Below are 6,226 nucleotides of genomic sequence, written 5' to 3' on the forward strand. Positions count from 1 at the left end.
CTGCTCAGATTTTTCTATTTAGTCCTGATCAGTGTTGGAAGATTGTATGTTTCTAGGAATTTATCCATTTCTTCTAGGTTGTCCAATTTGTTGATGTATAATTAGCCATAATAATCTCTTATGATCCTTTGTATTTCTGTGGTTAGTTGTAACTCCTCTTCTTTAATTTCTGATTTTATATGTTGGGCCCTTTCTCTTTTTTTCTTGACGAGCGTGGCTAAAGTATTTTCAGTTTTGTTTATCTTTTCAAAAAACCAGCTCTTAGTTTCATTGATTTTTTTTTTCTGTTGTCTTTTTAGTCTCTATTTCATTTATTTCTGCTCTTATCTTTATTATTTCCTTCCTTTTACTAACTTTGGGCTTTTTTTGTTCTTATTTTTCTAGTTCCTTTAGGTTTAATGTTAGATTGTTTATTTCAGATGGTTCTTGTTTCCGGAGGCAGGCCCGTATTCCTATAAACTTACCTCTTAAAACCAATTTTGCTGCATCCCATACATTTTGTAGTGTTGTGTTTCCATTTTTTGTCTTAAAGTATTTTTTGATTTCCTCTTTGATTTCTTCAGTAATCCATTGGTTGTTTGGTAGCATGCTGTTTAGCCTCCACGTGTTTGTGGTTTTTGCCAATTTTTTATAGTTGATTTCTATTCTTATACCATTGTGGTTTAAAAGATGCTTGATATGATTCCGATCTTAAATTTACTGAGACTTGTTTTGCGATCACCTAAAATGTGATCTATCTTGAAGATGTTCCATCGCTCTTGAAAAGAATATGTACTTTGCTGTTTTATGGAAGGGATGTTCTGTATATACCTATTAAGTCAATGGATGGCATAATGCATTGTGCAAAAGGCCAGTGTTTCCTTCTTGATTTTCTGTCTGATGATCTGTCCATTGATGTAAGTGGGGTATTGAAGTCCCCTACTATTATTGTATTACTGTCAATATTTCCCTTTGTGTCTGTTAATATTTACTTAACGTATTTAGATGCTCCTATTTTGGGTACATAGATATTTACAAGTGTTATATCCTCTTGTTGGATTGATTCCTTTATCACTATGTGATCCCTTTTTTGTGTCTTATTACAGTCTTTGTTTTAATGCCTGTTTTGTATGACATAAGTATTGCTATCCCAGCTTTCTTTTTGTTTCCATTTGCATGGAATATCTTTTTCCATCCTTTCACTTTCAGTCTGTGTGTGTCTTTAGATCTGAAGTGAGTCTCTTGTAGGCAACGTATATATGGGGTTTTTTTTAATCCATTCAGCCACTCTATGTCTTTTGATTGGATCATTTAGTCTATTTACATTTAAAGTAATTTTTTTTTTTTTTTTTTTTTTTTTTTTTTGCGGTATGCGGGCCTCTCACTGTTGTGGCCTCTCCCGTTGCAGAGCACAGGCTCCGGACGCACAGGCTCAGCGGCCATGGCTCACGGGCTTAGTTGCTCCGCGGCATGTGGGATCTTCCCGGACCAGGGCACGAACCCGTGTCTCCTGCATCGGCAGGCGGATTCTCAACCACTGCGCCACCAGGGAAGCCCCATTTAAAGTAATTTTGATAGTTATGTGCTTCTTGCCATTTTAAAATTGTTTTATGGTTTATTTTGTAGTTCTTCTTTGTTTCTTCTTCTCTTGTTCTTTTGTCTGGTGATTTGATGACTTTCTTTAGTGTTATGTTTGTATTCCTTTCTCTTAATTTCTTTGTTATAGGTTTTGTTTTGTGTTTCCCATGAGGTTCATATATGAAAGCCTATATATACAGTCTACTTTAAATTCATGGTCACTTAAGTTCTAGTGCATTCTAAAATCACTACATTTTTATTTTCCCCTCCTTATGTTTTATGTTTTTGACATTATAGTTTACATCATTTAATTTTGTGTATCCCTTAACTAATTATTTTAGATACAGATGATTTTACTACTTTTGCCTTTTAACTTTCATACTAGCTGTTTCTATTTGTGGCCTTTTTGTTTCTATTTAACGAAGTCCCTTTAACATTTCTTGTAAGGATGCTTTAGTAGTGATGAACTCCTTTAGCATTTGCTTGTCTGGGAAACTTTTTATCTCTCCTTCAATTCTGAATGATAACCTTTCCAGGTTGAGTATTTTGGTTGAAAGTTTTTTTCTTTTTAGCCCTTTGAATATATAGTGCTAGTGACTTCTGGCATGAAAATCTCTGCTGGAAGATCAGCTGATAGTCTTATGGGGTCTTCCTTGTTTTTCTCTTGCTGCTTTTAAGATTCTCTTTTTATGTTTAACTTTTGACATTTTAATTATGTTTTTTAGTGTGGATCTTATTTGGTTCATCTTGTTTGTGACTCTGTGCTTCCTGAAATTGGATGTCTGTATCCTTCACCAGGTTAGTGAAGTTCAGGCATTATTTTCTCAAATAGGTTTTCTGTCCCTTTTTATGTCTTCTTTCCTTCTGGGACCCCTATAACGTTAATGTTAGTACACTTGATGTTGTCTTAGAGGTCCTTTAATCTATCCTCATTAAAAAAAATTTTTTTCTTCTTTTTGTTGTTCCAGGTGGCTGATTTCCACTACCCTGTCTTCCTATTTGCTGGCTTGTTCTGCATTCTTCAATCTGCTATTCCCTCTAGTATGCTTTTTATTTAAGTGATTGTATTCTTCATTTCTGATTAGTTCTTTTTAATATTGTCTGTCTCTTTCTTGAAGTTTGCACTGTGTTCATCCATTATTCTCCTGAGTTTGGTGAGCATTTTTATGACTATTACTTTGAACTCTTTATCTGGTAAATTGCTTATCTCCATTTCATTTAGTTCTTTTCCTGAGGCTTTGTCTTGTTCTTTCATTTAGAATGTACTCTCTTGCCTCATTTTGCTTAATTCTCTGTGTTTGTTTCTATGTGTTAGGTATATCAACTATATGTAGATATATATAGTGGCTTTATGTAGAAAGTGTCCTGTGGGGCCCAGTCTCCCAGTTTCCCAGAGCCAGGTGGTTCAGGAGTAGCCCCTCTGTGGGCTGTGTGCACCCTCCTGTTGTGCTTGGGCTACAGTTGCTGCAAGTGTATATTGGTGGGTGGGGTTGGCCCCAGGCCATCTGTGAATGTGCTCATGAATGGGACTGGCCCTCCAGAGTGGGAACCATTTTGGAGATGCACTGGTGCTGGCCAGGGCTGCTTGCTAGGTGGTGTGGGGTTGGAGTTGCTTTGGAGGAGCCAGCTGGGATGGGTCCTCAGGAAAATGACAAGGTGGGGTGCACAATGTTAGCTAGGTTGATTGAGAGTGACAGAAATGGTGCCGGCCAGTGGCAGCCCAGCTAGGTGGAAGGAGAGTAAAAAAAAAAAAAATGGTGTCCACCAGCACTTGCATCCCTGGAGAAAGTTCTACCAGATCTCTGCCCCTCCAACACACACCCTAATGTTAGTCAATGAATGTCCTTTTTGTATGGTCCAGGTGCTTTTCAGGCTGCAACCTCTGCCCTGGGACTCAAAACAAGTGAGTTTGTATGTGAGCCCTTCAAGAACAGTCATGGGGGCGGGTGGAGGGGGGCGGTAATTAGGGAGTTTGGGATTGACATGTATGCACTGCTATATTTAAAATAGATAAGCAGGGCTTCCCTGATGGTGCAGTGGTTAAGAATCCGCCTGCCAATGCAGGGCACACGGGTTCGAGCCCTGGTCTGGCAAGATCCCATGTGCCATGGAGCATCTAAGCCCGTGTGCCACAACTACTGAGCCTGCACTCTAGAACCTGTGAGCCACAGCTACTGAAGCCCGCCTAGAGCCCATGCTCTGCAACAAGAGAAGCCACCGCCATGAAAAGCCTGCACACCGCAGTGAAGAGTAGCCCCCGCTTGCCACAACTAGAGAAAGCCTGCGCGCATCAATGAAGACCCAATGCAGCCAAAAATAAATAAATAAAATAAATAAGTTTATTAAAAGATAAAAATAAAATAAAATAGATAACCAACAGGGACCTACTGTATAGTACAAGGAAGTCTGCTCAATATTATGTAACAACCTAAATGGGAAAAGAATTTGAAAAAGAGCAGATACATGTATACGTATAACTGAATCATTCTGCTGTACACCTGAAACTAGCACAGCATTGTTAATCACCTATACTCCAATATAAATAAAAAGTTAAAAAAAAGAATAAAGTAGTTATACAAAAAAACAAAACAAAACAGTAGAGTCATGGTTTGTCATACCAGAATGACTTCCAGCTCTCCTGAATGTAAGCCCAGTTGGTTTTCACAGTGGCTCAGTATCAAAAAGATTATGGTTATGTTACCCAGGGGCAATATAAGGTGAAGGTTGAGAGTATGGGCTTTGGGCCCAAGGTACCTGAGTTTGAATCCATATGCCCCTGCTTGCTATGCACAATCTTAAGTAAGCTCCTTACCCTCTCTGTGTCTCCGTTTCCTTATCAGCAAAATGGAAGTGATAAAGATAGTACCCAAATTGTTATGAGGAACAAACAAGTTAATTCTGGGCATATATTATTAGCACTCAGTAAGTCCAGCTGCTATTACAGAGGTATGCCTGGTTATTAGCAAAAAGAATTAGTGGTTAAAATTCAAGGGTTGGCATTTGTTTAAATTGAAGAATTAAGTATGGCAAAATGATAATTGCAGAAAGGCATCACCTGTACAGAAGGTGATGTCTGGGCTTGAATTGTGTCAAAGTGGCTGTGGGATGGAGGGCTTCATGATAAAGAACAGGCTCCTTGGCAGCACTCGTGGGCCACCTCCACCTGGCTTTCCATTTGTCTCTGTCTTCTCCATCTTGTAGGAACTCCTCCCCTTGAACCCACCCTGGAAACAAAGGCGGTAACACAGGTGAAGGAGAGGAAATGATTTAGTATCCCTCAGCCTGTGTTTTGGACATCAAGAGGAATGGTAGTTCGTTTGGAAGTCAGCCTGCATCTGTGTGAAACAGAGCCAGGAAAGCCACTGGCTCATACTTACAAATGTTAAAACTCTAAGAAATGGGGTGAGCAGAAGATACTCACCTGCGTGCATTAAGGAAACAGGGTTGAGATGTAGAATCTTGGAACATTTGGGCTAGAAAGGACCTCGGAAGTCATTTAATCTAATTCATTTGTTTTACACATCTAGAAACTCAACCCAAAAGATCACAAAGCTCATGAGGAGTGGGCCCAGATCTTGCTCTTAAAAGTGCTTTCTACTCTCCTCAGCTGCCACCATATTTGGCTTTGAAGAGCATCATGGGATTATTTTTTAGAAGTTGATTTATCTGTTTAATTCTGCTTAATATGGGCTGATGTGATGTTGTGACTTATAATGAGAAATCTGTATTTGGTCTTTTTTAAATCTTGTCTTTCTTTTTTTTAACATCTTTATTGGAGTGTAATTGCTTTACAATGGTGTGTTTCTGCTTTATAACAAAGTGAATCAGTTATACATATACATATGTTCCCATATCTCTTCCCTCTTGCATCTCCCTCCCTCCCACCCTCCCTATCCCACCCCTCTAGGTGGTCACAAACCACCGAGCTGATCTCCCTGTGCTCTGCGGCTGCTTCCCACTAACTATCTGTTTTACATTTGGTAGTGTATATATGTCCATGCCACTCTCTCACTTTGTCACAGCTTACCCTGAAATGCAAATCAAAACTACAATGAGATATCATCTCACACCAGTCAGAATGGCCATCATCAAAAAATCCACAAACAATAAATGCTGGAGAGGGTGTGGAGAAAAGGGAACACTCTTGCACTGTTGGTGGGAATGTAAATTGATACAGCCACTATGGAGAACAGTATGGAGGTTCCTTAAAAAACTACAAATAGAAAAACCATATGACCCAGCAATCCCACTACTGGGCATATACCCTGAGAAAACCATAATTCAAAAAGAGTCATGTACCAAAATGTTCATTGCAGCTCTGTTCACAGTAGCCAGGACATGGAAGCAACCTAAGTGTCCATCAACAGATGAATGGATAAAGATGTGGCACATATATACAATGGAATATTACTCAGCCATAAAAAGAAACGAAATTGAGTTATTTGTAGTGAGGTGGATGGACCTAGAGTCTGTCATACAGAGTGAAGTAAGTCAGAAAGAGAAAAATATCGTATGCTAACACATATATATGGAATCTAAGAAAAAAAAAATGGTCATGAAGTACCTAGGGATAAGACGGGAATAAAGACACAGCCCTACTAGAGCATGGACTTGTATTTGGTCTTTATCCCTGTTCCTGACACAGAGCTCCTGAAACTCTTGGAATTTC

Source organism: Kogia breviceps, chromosome 8 (assembly GCF_026419965.1).
Source record: "Kogia breviceps isolate mKogBre1 chromosome 8, mKogBre1 haplotype 1, whole genome shotgun sequence".
Classification (NCBI taxonomy): Eukaryota; Metazoa; Chordata; class Mammalia; order Artiodactyla; family Physeteridae; genus Kogia; species Kogia breviceps.